This window comes from Mchenga conophoros, linkage group LG22, assembly GCF_057382185.1.
Source record: "Mchenga conophoros isolate Kocher_MC1m ecotype Shallow Benthic linkage group LG22, M_conophoros_male_GT1.1, whole genome shotgun sequence".
NCBI lineage: Eukaryota > Metazoa > Chordata > Actinopteri > Cichliformes > Cichlidae > Mchenga > Mchenga conophoros.
The window spans coordinates 18,727,923-18,742,640 of NC_140546.1; the positions used below are offsets into that span (position 1 = coordinate 18,727,923).

At 42.3% G+C, this 14,718-nt stretch overlaps 1 protein-coding gene across 3 annotated transcripts in view; it reads right to left on the reverse strand.

The window, feature by feature from the left end:
• The window catches only part of atxn1a (ataxin 1a), a 118,392-nt gene that overhangs the window by 72,765 nt on the left and 30,909 nt on the right, over window positions 1–14,718 (reverse strand). For all 3 annotated transcript variants that reach the window (XM_085261301.1, XM_085261303.1, XM_085261302.1), the window contains exon 2: window positions 8,701–8,887. The gene's annotated coding sequence lies outside the window, so the exon portion shown is untranslated. The remainder of the gene's footprint in view (window positions 1–8,700; window positions 8,888–14,718) is intronic.

Below are 14,718 nucleotides of genomic sequence, written 5' to 3' on the forward strand. Positions count from 1 at the left end.
AGCTCAGCTCCTCCTGGAGAGAAGTGTTTGTCATTGTGAACTTCTGACCATTTCAGAACATCCAGGCATAAAAGCAGATAAGAAGTGTGCCTGCATGTTTTCAGTTGCCTTTGAACTTATTCAGTTCGCCTGCATTTTGTCCCGCTGAATGCCAAACTATAAGTTTGGTTTTGGGGTTGAACTGTGCTAGCTATTAGCAGTGGCTGGAACTATTTTGTACTCTATTTGATTCCTTTTTCTTTGCTGCTTGAATGCGATCTTGCAGACACACAAAAAAGTGCATAAAAACATCACACAGGCAACAGGAAATTAATCGTACAGATGGCATTTGTTCCAAGAAAGTACAGACCTACCGTGACTGACAGGGAAACCTGTCAATTATCTAATTTGCATGACTTCTGATTCCTTTCTGCAGGTAATTATCATCCTATGATGTGATCACTCTTGCCAGTTTGCCACCCACCTGTGCCTTCCCTTTTTCCCTCGTCGCTCCTCTCGATTCTCTCCATCTCTCACAGCACACTTATACAGGAGGTGTGATTGCATTAAGCTGCAGAGAGGAGAGAGCGAGAGGGCATCCCAGGGGCTACACTAATGTACAGAACAGAATGTACAGAGCAGCAACTGTGAAGGTGAGCAAGAGAGAGGTTGGAGTGGGAGGGGGTGGGCGTCCATTACTATAATCATTTTACTTCACTTGAAAAGGTGGCTCTTAAAGCAGGTTCTGTGGAGGAGACAAGAACGGGAGAATACGTGGAGAGAGGCGAAGAGAGATGAGCGGCTCTTATGGCTGTTAGTAAATCTAAAGCACAACTTCATTTTTCAACTTTTATTGCTTTCTCGCACGAGCACCCAGAGCATCCGCACAATAACCAAAGACATTTCAGCGGTATATTAGCATCCCCGTAGTGCGTTTGTAATATCCTTGAGGTGTCCTGAGACGTGCATTCTAGATGATAGCAATTAACGAGACGAGTCAGGGCTCGACAGCAATCACCGCTTTTAAAATTATTCATGTTTCGGGTTAAAACACACAAACCATAAATCAAACGTACTAATTCACATCCGATGCAGTTTGTTTCACCCTGCTATGAATACAATAAAGCCAAAACCCTAACGCCGCACAAAAGTAATATGTTGCTCCATGCAAACAATGAGGGATATCGTTCAAAGCAGGCACGGAAGACAGGGAATGCCCTGAAGGAATAACATCTAATGCAATCAGATTGCTCTGGCCAATTAGTCAGACTAGCCTAGCCAGAGATGATGTCAGCCGTCATTACTCACTGCTTAATGCTATAAAGCAGAAGGGAATCAAGAGAAAACAAAGAAAAGAGCAACAAAAGTGGGTTTAAGCTGAGAAGAGCCCACTTAATCACACCAAACAGAGACTAGTACACTTATGTGAATAATGGCACCCACGCTGAATAAAAATCTCTCTCACACACAGTTCATCCACCCTTACATACACATTTAAGAGTAAATGCTTAGATATATTAAGCCATGCTCACAATGACACAGTACACAGCAAAGATGAAGATGCAGGCATCCACCCTCAGCACGCTGAATGTTCCAGCATGTGTATGGCTCATTAGTAATGACCTACAGCGGCATGTTTTTCCACACCGATTACAGTCAATACCCCACAGCTCCAAATGACATTTTCACATTTCACTTTAATGTACAGTCAGGATGTTATAGGGTGATCTCGCTCAAATACACTGTCGTACTGTACAGCAGGGTTTCTGTCCAGCGGCCCACTGGATCCGAGTTGACCCCGAATAGGCCCAAGCGTCAGGATTTTTTTCTTTTCCCCACATGCATTCCTCAGATGCTTTCCGGAGGTACAACCAAACCAAATAAAACTGGATCATTTATCTCAGTAGATTATGTTTCCTGTTAGCCGTTTATACACATCTAAAAAATGCTGGAAGTAGCTGCTATAACTAGTATTTTAACCTAATAGCACCCACCCATTTTAGTTGAATACATATCTTGATACCATTTACATAGCATGTAACCCATTCTTCTGGCAGCTGCAGGTGAAAGTATAATACAATACTGTGTAAAGGTCTTTGAGGTTTAGCGATTCAGTGTTCAATTGTGAAAGCTTGAAAGTCAATATTTGGTGTGACCACCTTTATTCTTAAACACAGCCTGAACTCTATTAGGCAGCTTTCATTTCTCCAAGCATTCTTTAGGAATAGTTCTCCAGTTTTCTTGAAGGACATTCACAGATGTTGGATGTTTCTGCCTTTTGTTCTGTTCTCTGTCACCATGATCCCACACTGCTTCGATAATGTCGAGGTCCAGGCTCCGGGGAGGCCAATCCATGACTGATAGTGCTCCATTGTGTGTTTTTCTATCCAACTGTGCTTTTACTGCATTGGCAGTGTAGAGTGGATTAAAATTTGACCGCACTTCAATTCAATTCAATTTTTTTTATATAGTGCCAAATCACAACAAAAGTTGCCTCAAGGCGTTTTATATTGTACAGTAGATACAGAGAAAAACCCAACAATCATATGACACCCTATGAGCAATCACTTTGGCGACAGTGGGAAGGAAAAACTCCCTTTTAACAGGAAGACACCTCCAGCAGAACCAGGGTCAGGGAGGGGCTGCTGCGACCAGTTGGGGTCTGCGTTTACAGTTTGACCAGCAGCAGCACTGGCTGAAATCTAGCCCCAAACCATGACAGAGCCTTTACCGTGTTTTACAGACAGCTGTAGACGCTCCCTACACATTTACAACATTTTGAAACAAAATTTTCAAATTTATATCAGTCACTCCATCCAACCTGTTGCCACTGATTTTCGGTTCAGTGTAACTGGGAATACCTCCATGGCCTTCCACTTCTGTTGAAGCTTCAGTGAAGGGTGGATGAATCAACTGAGGGGCCAGTGAAATGAGTGTGTCAGAAAAAAATGGAGCAAAGGCTGATTTTCGACTCTAAAATGGTCCAGTACAAGGACTGAGCTGAAATTCATGAAATTAGTGAAAATGCAGCGAAGAAAAACAGACCTTCAGAGACATATTGTTCAAGAAAGTCTGACTCCTTGGAGGTGAAATATAAAGAAATGAGGGCCGGCTCAATGCTTTTACACAACCTCAGTATGTAAAAAAGAGACAAACAAAATAAACATGCACATAAACATCCATAAAAATAGGTAATTATACTGACCTCATTAACTAATAGGTGGATTGATTATTAAGCCAGACTTCAACATCTTTACAGCTACTGTATAAAAACTAGCAAGTTCTAGGGGAGTAAAGTAAGAATCAGACAAAGCTGCATTTCTCATGAAACTCTCTTCTACCAAATCAACTGTGCTTCTGTTACATGGAGCACTACCTTCATGCAACATAGGTTTATACGCAAATGATCTGAAATGTACTTACAAATGTTTCTTTACCAAATTTTGAGGCTTTTTACTTGGAAAAGAACAAACCTGGATGAAACATTCAAATAAGTTTGGTTCCTTTTTCTTTGCTCTCTTGCGTATACAAATCAGGTCGCTCCTCCAATTGTGAATGCCTCTCTTTATATCGATTCATTCACACACACTTCACTTCTTTTTTCTGCCTCCTCTGCTCTCTACCTTTATCCTCTCTTCTCAGTAATTCAGTCTGGATGAACCCAACAACACTGAGCAAGGTAATTAACTAACTGTTTAGTGTGCAGAGGCAGTTCAAGTGTGTGTGTGTGTGCGTCAGTGTTTTTGTGGAGAGCGGCAGCATGAAGAGTAAAGACAGCGAGACAAAAGACATATAGAGCAGAAAGAGCAGAAGTACAGAGAAAGATATGATTTTACTTATTAGCTAATTGTTCTATCAACATCAAAAGGGATGCAAAGATACCACCATAATATCTGGTCACTCTAAAAACTCTACCTTAATTTCCCGCTGTCCCTCTTCTCGTTTGCTCTCTGTCACTGTAATTCGTGACAGCTGTTGTTGCAGTTGGCACTCTCAGGTGTGTGTGTGTGTGTGTGTGTGTGTGTGTGTGTGTGTGTGTGTGTTTCCCCTGCTCTCCGAACCCAATTCAATTCTACTATGAGAGTCGGGCCCAGATCAAATAAAGCAGAGCGTAGCGATTACAAGAAAACAGAGAAGGGGAAATCCATGCTCCCTCTCACGCACACACAAACACACACATAGAAGGGATGACCTCTCTATATACTTGTGTACATACTCATGGCAGCACTGTGCCCCAGATCTACTAGATTTCTTACTTTAGAGGAGTTGATGTTAATTACATTCTCGTATTGTACAAGTGACACGTAATTGGCAATAAACTTTTTAGCCTGTGACCAACAAAAGGGACTGGGTCGGCTTATTTTATATATTGAGCATTTGTTCAAGCACTCACAGCCCCTGGCATTGCTGGATATCCAGAGGCTCCCGTGAAACTGTATTACAGAAAGCATCACTGGATTAATTAGTCATTTGACATCTCAGAGATTACTGTGAGCTCTTGCTGTAGTTAGCATTGAGTTTAACCGTGAACAAGAGTGAGAGTGGGTATGAGTAATTCCAGTCTCAAATAAAAAAAATTTATCAATCTGTAAAAAATTGATTGAATCCACATAAAGCTGTCAGACTTCCCCCTGCAAGACATAAATAAGTTTAACCCTTCCGTGCAATAACGTAATGAAAGCCAAGCGCATTTTGCAAACAGGCCCCGAAAAGAAAATGAATGAGCAGATATATGATGATGATATGATGCACACCATTGTTTTTCTTGTGACATTACCAATAAGTTTGATGTGTCACATGACCCTCTTCCTATTGAAAAAAACAAAAGTTGTATCCAAGATGGCCGACTTCTAAATGGCCACCATGGTCACCACCCATCTTGAGGAGTTTGCCCCCTCACATATACTAAAGTGCCACAAACAGGACTTTAATATCACCACCCATTCCCATGTTATTACGGTGTATCCATATAAATGGCCCGCCCTGTAATATATATTTATATATATATATCGTGGAGACACGACCAAGACAACCTACAAACTTCCAACTGAGCGTCACTATGGGGACAAAAGGTAATTTAAGTGACTTTGCACGTGGCGTGGTGAAAGATGGGCTGATATGAGTATTTCAGAAACTGCCAGTCAGCTGGGATTTTCCCCATACAGCCATCTCTGGAGTTCACAGAGAACGGTCTAAAAAATGCCTTCCTAATGCCAGAGGTCAGAAGAGAATAACCAGGCTGCTTCATGCTGATTGGAAGGCAACAGTAACTCAAATAACGCTCTAGACATGCAGAAGAGAATCTCTGAAAGCACCTTGAAGTGGATGGGCTACAGCAGTCCCATTTATGTGAGTTGAGAACAGGAAACCGAAGCTACGATTTACAAAGGCTCATCAAAATGATAAACAGAAGACTGCAAAAATGTTGTCTGGTCTGATGAGTTTCGATTTCTGTTCCAAGATTCAGATATTAAGGTCAGAATTCAGGCACAGATGTCTGGCTTCCTCCCACAGTGCAAAGACGTGAGAATGTGTGTGTGAATGGATGTCTGTCTCGGTGTTAGCCCTGCGGCAGACTGGCGACCTGTCCAGGGTGTGCCTCGCCTCCCACTCTATGGTAGCTGTGTAAGGTAGCAGTGTATCCATCTCCTGATGACTACTTCCTGCAGGATACCACGTTACAAAGCTCAGATCATCCCAAACTGTTTTTTGAACATGACAGTGAGTTCACTGCACTCTAACATCCTCCACCGTTACCAGATCTCAATCGGGTGGAACATGGAACAACGGGAGATTTGCGTCATGGATGTGCAGCCGACAAATCTGCAGCAACTGTGTGACGCTACAAAATCTCTGAGGAATGTTTCCAGCACTTTGTTAAATGTATGTTATAAAGGATTAAAGCAGTTCTAAATGCAAAACAGGGTCCAACCCAGTAATAGCAAGGCGTACCTAATGAAGTGACAGGTGAGGTGAACATGTCACTAATCAGCTGGGTACCTCTTTGTTAGCTGCGTTGTAACATAAGCTTATTCTCCTCTTAGACTCACTGTAAGTCACACAGGATACAACATAAGCCACGTGTCAAATGTCAATTTTAGTTGATTTATGTCATGCGTTCTCATTCTGATTCTACATCTTTAGCTTCTTTATAGCTGGCAGTCTCTATATGCTACACCAACAGCCACGGCGACTTGCCGCCCAGTGTCATTGTTTGAGCTTTTAGGCTGTCACCCCTCCATCTGCTCATTTCTGAGACTTTGTGTTCAGAGAAAGGCAACTGTCAACAGTGAATTTACAATGGAGAGAGAGAGAGCAGAAAGCAGCGGGGAGTGAAATGTGTAATTTCCAGTCAGCGAGAATGACGGCTGAAGAAAGAGGAAGAGAAGAGGACAAGGGGAGCAGGGAGCGACTGAATTTTAGAGAAAAGAAAAATCCAAAAAGGCTACTTTATGTTCACTTCTTTCCCCAATTATCAACCTTGTTTCTTCTTTATCTTACCTTTTGATTTATTATACTTACACTCCCCCACTCCCATCCACAAAACTAGTCCTCTATAAATTGGTACAATGTTAATTTAATAAGCTAATTAGTCTGTACTTCAAAACATATTTGTAGAGGTATGAAGCAAGTCCCTGAAGTAGCTCACAGCAAAAATAAAATGATGCTGTTGGTGAGTCGAGTATAACCGTACGCTGAGGGGGCGATAAACAAAAACTTATTTTGCAGCAGCCGGTGGCACGCTGCAACTGGGACGAGAACCAAATGTTTGGGTTTTATGATATATTTTTTAAAATAACTGGTACAAAAAAAATCCTCTCTTTCTATATTGTCTGTGTCTACAACTATCCCATGATAACAACAGCCCCTCTCACAGAGCAGGCAGAATGAGCAGCAGGAGAAAGCGGTGACGGTATTGGTCACAGAAGAGTTTAGGACAGGGAGAGGGGAGAGAGGAAGACCGTAAAAGATGTTCAGTGAGACAAAAAGCAGGGATTGGCTTTCTCGCTCTTTCCCTCAGTAAGCCCTTCTATTCATCCTGCTATCCCTCATAGGAGAGAATGGAGCTTCAACATGCAGCTGGCGAGACGGTGATAAAGGGCTGGCGGAGAAGCTTCAATACAAGCGGCCGAGGATTCAGTAAGAGGGAAAAGAGCAGAAAGCTTCTTCAGCTAGAGGATGGGTAGTGAAACTGAGAGCGAGAGAGAAAGGGAATATTGATGAGAGAAGGAGTTGAGGGACGTCACAATGGGCCGTTGAAAGTGAAGAGTGAAAACGAAAACGAGAAAATCAAAAGTCAAAAAGCATGAAGGAGGGCGGCGAGAAGGACAGGAGCTCAGTTCCATTCAAAGAAGTTTATCCTCTGAGTCACAGAAACGCACATACACCCAAAGCACACCTAAGTACCTCAGATCTTATGAAAACTGCTATTAAAAGAAGAAAAGAAAAAGGACAGGCCCGACCCATCTGGTCTCATACCTGCAGCTCGACTCGTTTGGTTCAGACTCACGTAGGTTGCACAGTGAACCAACAACATATAACTGATTCTTGATATACTTGGAGAAGAGATGCGTCAGTGTACCATGACCGCACCCCTCTGAACTGGACTAAAGCCTGCTACGTATGGTCGTGTCAGAGAATAGCTTGGCTCATGCAGCTAGCTCGCCTAGCGCAGCGCTCTCGGATCGTTTGTTGGTTTTTCGCAGCGTAAGGTCTCTAGCGTGGGTTTTCAAGAACACACTAAGTGTTGAAAACTACAACACAAGAAAACCTGTACTGGAACTACATTTCATATTGTAATATTACTTTTCCTGCTTATAACTGCATGTATGAGATGTCACTGGACTTACTGCCAGGGAGAATGACTGGCTCTAATCCGTAATATCATAAACCCAGCACATGCTTGTTGATGTTTGAGGCACTGTACGATTGGTTATTTTATTTTTTCTACTCTACTCATACCCTATTTAAAATGTTATCTATAATAAGCAATACGAGGGAAGTAATTAAATTGTCCTACATAGTCCAAGTGTTGCTGGAGCTTCAACTTCCTCATATTGTCATCTCATGAAGCAAAAGTTACTGTGGTCACTGTAGTTACTGTGTGGTGACTGTGTTTAACTGGTCAATAATCACAATCCTTCATGCTATAAACCATAAGCGATGCTTATATGTTACCGTGCATGGTTCCATGGTTACCGCTGATCTGGCATAAAAATACATGCCTCCTCTACAAACAATCCCTCGACAGCTTGAATACAGCAGATGGATTTAACCCATTAAAACTTAACGCATGTATATCCATAGACTGTGCGGGCACCACGGGTCTTACTGGATTTTAATAGCAGCTTAGCTTGTGTACTCATAACGGTTATCATAACAGATCAACTGGACCAGAATCTGCCTGATAATAAAGCGCAGACATACATGTTAAAAGTCTCTTCAATTCAATCCAATTTATTCAATTAAATTCTCTTTATATGGTGCCCAATCACAACAACATGCCCTTTATATTGTAAGGTAAGAAAAAAAATACAAATACAGAGAAAAATCACAACAATCAGACAACCCATATGAAGAAGCATTTGGAGCGACAGTGGGAAGGAAAAACTCCCTTTTCACAGGAAGAAAGCTCAGTGAGGGACAGCCATCTGCTGTGACCGGATAGGTGTGAGGGGAGGAGACAACTGACTCCCTGACTCCATCCTCTTTGAATCCTACCTGAGAATAGGAGGCAGAGCTACTTTGGCCGAGTAGGTGGAGCCTTCTGCTCAGCTGAGAGCTGACAACGGATTGCAGTCGTAGTTCCTGATGTGAAGCCTTGATCTCTCCACCAGCAGAAAGGAAGGGAGAAGAAGTGTGCGCCGTCTATTCACGTCTGTATGTCGGCAGTTGTGGTCACAATTCCCTGCAGATAAACAGAGACAGAGAGGCTTTTATTTCTCTCTTCAATATTGCATCCTATGAGATTACTTAGGTCTGGGTTATTGCTTACTTTAGCTCAATTATCATAGCATAATAACCACATCCAGTGCTCTGCAAGTACAATAATCAGCTTAATCATTCAGTATTCTTTTCCTCTTAATTATTTCAGTTTTGTGCAGAAACACTGCTACTCTTGGAACATTAAGCTCTCATAGAGAAGCAATATCCATTAAATTGTAATATTGTAGCCTTAGTAGCCCCCCTGTTCACGAGGGGCAGCCATTCAGAAGAAAGTTAGCTTGGAGGGAGGGTGTCCTTCAAGCGAGAGCAGCTCAAACATTTTGTTTCAGACATTGGATGAACTTGAGTCAAGGCAAGTCTCATACAGTCCAGGAATAAAAATATGAAGCAGGAAAGGAGCAAAACAGGTCGACGTTAACAATGAGCTTGATAGCAAAGCGATCTTTGTTCATAAAAGTTCAAGAAATAACAAAGAGAAGCTACATAAATAACTATTAGTGAGGTGCAGGGTGATGCTGCTATTACAAGAAAACTCCACTTGCCTTCTGTGTTAAGAAATGGGTTTGCAAATTTGACGAGGAAAATTGTAGATATGTTGTTGTTTATGACAGAGTGATTGCTACCACTGCCTTTCTTGACAAAGCTGACACACACACACACACACACACACACACACACACACACACACACACACACACACACACACACAATGCCTGTAGTACTTGCTAAATCCCAGTCCTTGTTTAAATAGAAGTCTTTAAACCATGTGCATTTGTAAATGTCTGCACTTGTGATTCTTCCTCTGCTTTTCCCTTTTTCTGTTGTGCTCTCTCCCTCTCTGAAGACTATTCAGAACAAACACCCATGCTATTTATACACTGACGCCGAATCAGCATGGTAACCACGCTTTGTTTACCCACATGAGACACACGGTTTGAGGCTCGTGTCCTCTTTTTTTCCCTCTCTAAACAAAAATCACAACTACTTAGTTCTTGCGCATTAACTTAGCTCAGTTTCCAGTAAGGACAGCGTTTCTCTTTCTCTGACCAAATGTCTCTAGTAAACTGAGAGCAGACCCTCATAATGAAGGTAGTATTTCTGTGAAAACCACATCTCATAACCTGGAAATGTTAAAAAATTTTACACTACAATTCGTTTTCTCAGAAAGCTCTGATCGAGAGTCACTATGTCTAAAGCAATACCGAAAGAATCGCACTTCTCCTTTCCTACTCTGCATGCATACCATTCAGGGAAATAAGTTCAAGCTCCCTGCATCAAACGCTCAGGCAACCAATACACTTGATTTTGCACCTTCTGTGCAAAGTACTTAATTCCCAACTACTGTAGTGGCACTCCACCATAACCTAAAGCAGGGCGCTGTTGCATCATTTATCGCCCAGGTGTGAATCCAACTTTATGGCTTTGTTGCAGGATGTTCATTAAAAAGAAGTGAGTTAATGTTCCCCGGGCAAATAAAATGTGGTACAGTGCCTAATTTGATGCACAAGCACATCGAGAAACACTTAGTGCTCCCATCCAGTGTGCTCCCTTATTTTAAGTAACCCCGAGGCTGTTACCACAGTGACAAAGACATGTCCCAAGGTCACAGGGCCGAGTCGAGCGTTAACTTGAACCCCGAAACAACACGTTGACTCAGCAACGCAAAATCAGGTCAGCCGATCATGTGACAACCAAGAGTACCCCCTACCCCGGGGACAGAAAGTGATACTAAAGCATGCATGTTTTTGTTTGTACTAACTTAACACAAAATTCAAGCACATACACACAAGCACCCAGGCATACGAAAGAAGCAAAACACATCCAGCTCGTAGAGTCACGTATACACACAGAAACCCACACAGCCGTGGGAAAAGGTACACAAAAAACAGCAACAGCATACACAGAGGCCAGGACAACAACTTTACCAAAGATGACTTGATGTGAGGGTCTTTCAAAGAGGAAATACGTGCTTATTAGTGGTTGAAATGCACAAATCATGAGCTCATCATCTGCCTCAGAGCCCCAGATTCATGGCTGTCATGCTCTTTGCTCCCATATGCACTTCCTATAGATGAATAAAGTCACTTTTATCCCCAGTTAAAGCAGACAAAGCCTTGAAAGTGGTTATTTTCAACAACCGCACATGCATTGTAATAAAGTATGAAGCTATTATATGGTTGGACATCAGCTGTGCAAGTCCTTTTCCCAGTATTGGATGTTGTAAAAAATATTATGAGAAGAAAGAGTGACACGTACATGTAGGCATGAAAAGTATGGCAGTACTAGTCTGCCTACAATACAAAAATCTGATTCAAAGCTTTATTAGCAGAGCAAACATACAAAACACATCCTCAGAAAATGGTCTCAAAACATGTCCATGTCAACAATCCAAAATAAATAAACAGACATTTTTTGTCATTAATTTACATCTTTCAGTCCCATTTTTAAAAGTTTTTATATCAGGATATAAGGATGTTTAAATGTCTCCATTCACTAAATCATCAGATGTTCCTCTTTGTTCAATGTGGGGGGGGTTTCACTTGGATTCACCTTGCCTGTGTGCTTCTTGGAAATGGGGGGTGTTCTAAATATTGTGAAAAGTTTACACATAAGCACAGGTTTGTAAATGCTCACACTTACGACTGCAAGATTTTCCTCCAACTCAGCAGCCTCGGATTCAGTTCTCCATCTGTTGCAAAGGGCACTCAATAATACTGGCAGCCCCAATGTGTGTGTCTGTGCCTTTGTGTGTGTCTCCATGTGCACCTGTGAAACTGTGCACTGCCCCTTTCAGCCTGTTTTTTTATTGGTCTCCTGCCTGGCGTCCCTCTGTCACACAGAGGCTGTGCGCGTACGTGTGAGAGGGAGAAATTTTAGTGATATCTTTGCGAGCACCGATATGAGCTTCAACCTGAGCACCAGATTAAAAGAAGCAGCAGGTTAAAGACCCGGTGTGTCCGAACCAGGTGCGTTGGACATTTGCCTTTTCGCGTGTACCTCGGTCGGGTAATGTTTCGAAAAGTTCAGCGCTGTGGTGCATATCTGAGAACAGCTCAAGGTTAAAGGTCCAGGTGACACGGTTTAGATTAGGACTGTGGGTTAAGGTCAGATTGTAATCTGGCTGTGACGGTTAAGGTCAGGATGAGAGGCATAATAAAAAAAGCAGTGCACTGTGCATTGATGAGTGCCCTCACAATGACACAAGTAAATATATATGTATAAAGAGCACAACAGTACTGCTGCTGCTAAAGCAAGAGGACGCAAGAAAGCAGACGCTCTACGTACTTTATAACATTCTTTCCCATAAAAGCTCTAAGCTTGCACATTTCTGTTACATGTCACGTCAATTTAACTCTGGTATTCTCACATGATGTGTTCCTCCCACCCTCACCCTAATACAATATATGATAAATGTAATAAATCTCTCCTAAGAGGCTAGCAGGGAACTCCATGTGTCCTTGATTTCCTGCCTAAGCCATCTTCATTTGTGTTGTCTTTGTACTTGATCTGAACTTTTTGCAAATGAAGAAAGTTCACAAACTCTGGATCCAAAGGCATTATAAGGCAGATGGCCTTGGAAGTGAACTCTGCTGAAAATGAGTAGTACTTGGCTATTCTGCACAACATACACTCCTATAAACAAGCTGTTTTTCTAGTTTGAAATGTGCCAAAAGAGTAAGATTCCAAGGACTGAGGAAAGTGCAGCTTTGCAAAGGTGTTGGATTGCAGGCCGGTTCACTGGCTCCACACAACAAAACAGCAATAAGCTGGTTGTTTGACCACAGCATGTCCTGCATCCGACTGGCTGCACGTGAGAGGTGGAATTATGACCAAATGGCTTAAGTCCTGCAAAAGTACCGGTAACGTTCCTGTGAAATATATCCCCTAATAAATTTCACTCATTTGAATTAAATTGAAACTTTTATATTCTTACATGCAAAACGATGACAGATTTTTGCTTTTCCAATTCTATTCGTTAAGTATTATGCAAGTAGAGCTGGGCGATAGAACGATAACGATATGTATCGCGATATAAGTTTTACTCGATAGAGAAATTAAGCTATCGCGATAGACCTCGCCGCTCTTGTCCTCTTAAAATAAAAAAAATAAATAAAAATAAAAAAAAGAACAGCCAATCCAAACTAAGTAGCGCAGAGCCGAATCAATCACAGCCGCAGCGTCACGTCGCATGACTTGTTACGTACAGCACAAGTGCCAAGCCGCACGTGTGTTTGTTTGGGAAGCAGCCAGCGGGTAATGGAGGAAATGAGTGTGCCGACTAGAAAAATCAACCGAGCGTGACCGAAGAGAAAACAGATGATGGTTCCAATGCCGGAGAGATTGTCGAACGGAAGAGCCATAGAAGTTCCGTAGTGTGAAGGTATTTCGGCTATTTCAAGTCTGACAAAAAACAGAGTAGCGTGCACTATAAATTGTGCCGAAAGCACGTCTGGAAATACAATAAACTGGTGCATGCGTCACACTGTGCGCCACGTTATTGTTTCGGTGAAATGAATTTCTACAATACTGTTACTGTTAATTCTACTCTCTGCAGTGTTTAAATGCTTACATATACACACAGTTACTGTCCCTCCACACATACGACTCGGTTCTGCTTCTATGCCCCAGCTTTGTTTACTTTTTCCCACCGAGGCTTCTAGACTTCTGATTGGCCAACATTTCTGCACGGTTAGGAATCTAGCGCCACCTGCTGCTTTGGCATGTTCATAGCAGCGTTTTCCTTCATTTCTGCCTTTATGTGTGGACGGGATTATTTTTTAAAATGAAAACGGAAAATCTCCGTTTTCAAAAATACCCGTGTACGTGTGGACGTAGCCTCAGTCTCTGACTGGAAGCGCTAATTCGTCATTCGGCTTTTGTCAGACTAAAGTAACTGTTAAAACTGTTTGAAAAGCTAAGCTATACAACAAGGAGAGATTTAGAATTTCCTTTTAGTTCTCAGTTTATTTGATATTGACAAAAGTTAGTCAATTTTGAGTCCTGCAAAACAAACTAAGATTTATTTTTAGAATTAATATTTTGTTTCTAAGTGGAATTGACAATTTAGTCTGTTTTGTTTGTTCTATTTTGAAACTTAAACGCTTTAGCGGCTGCCTTTTGTGTAGTTTGCAATATTTGCCTTTATTTATCTGAAAAAGTCTCATGTTCCTTAAGTACATCTACCCTGTTGAACTTATTATGGGAAATAAATATTTAAATAAAAACAAGTTGCTGATTATTTCACATTTTACTTGTGAGCAACGGCACATTTAAATCTTACAAATATAGTTATTTGGCTTATATCGTGATAGATATCGTTATCACCTGAAATGAAAAAAACATATCGTGATATGAAAAAATCTCATATCGCCCAGCTCTATATGCAAGTAAAACTATCCATCCATCCATCCATCTTCATCCGCTTTGTCCGGGGCCGGGTCGCGGGGGCAGCAGCCTAAGCAAAGAGGCCCAGACCTCCCTCTCCCCAGCCACCTCCTCCAGCTTATCCGGGGGAATACCAAGGCGTTCCCAGGCCAGCCGAGAGATATAATCTCTCCAGCGTGTCCTGGGTCTGCCCCGGGGCCTCCTCCCGGTGGGACATGCCTGGAACACCTCACCCAGGAGGCGCCCAGGGGGCATCCTTGTCAGATGCCCGAACCACCTCAGCTGGCTCCTTTTGATGTGGAGCAGCAGCTGCTCTACTCTGAGCCCCTCCCGGATGGCCGAACTTCTCACCCTATCTCTAAGGGAGAGGCCAGCCACCCTTCGGAGGAAGCTCATTTCTGCCGCTTG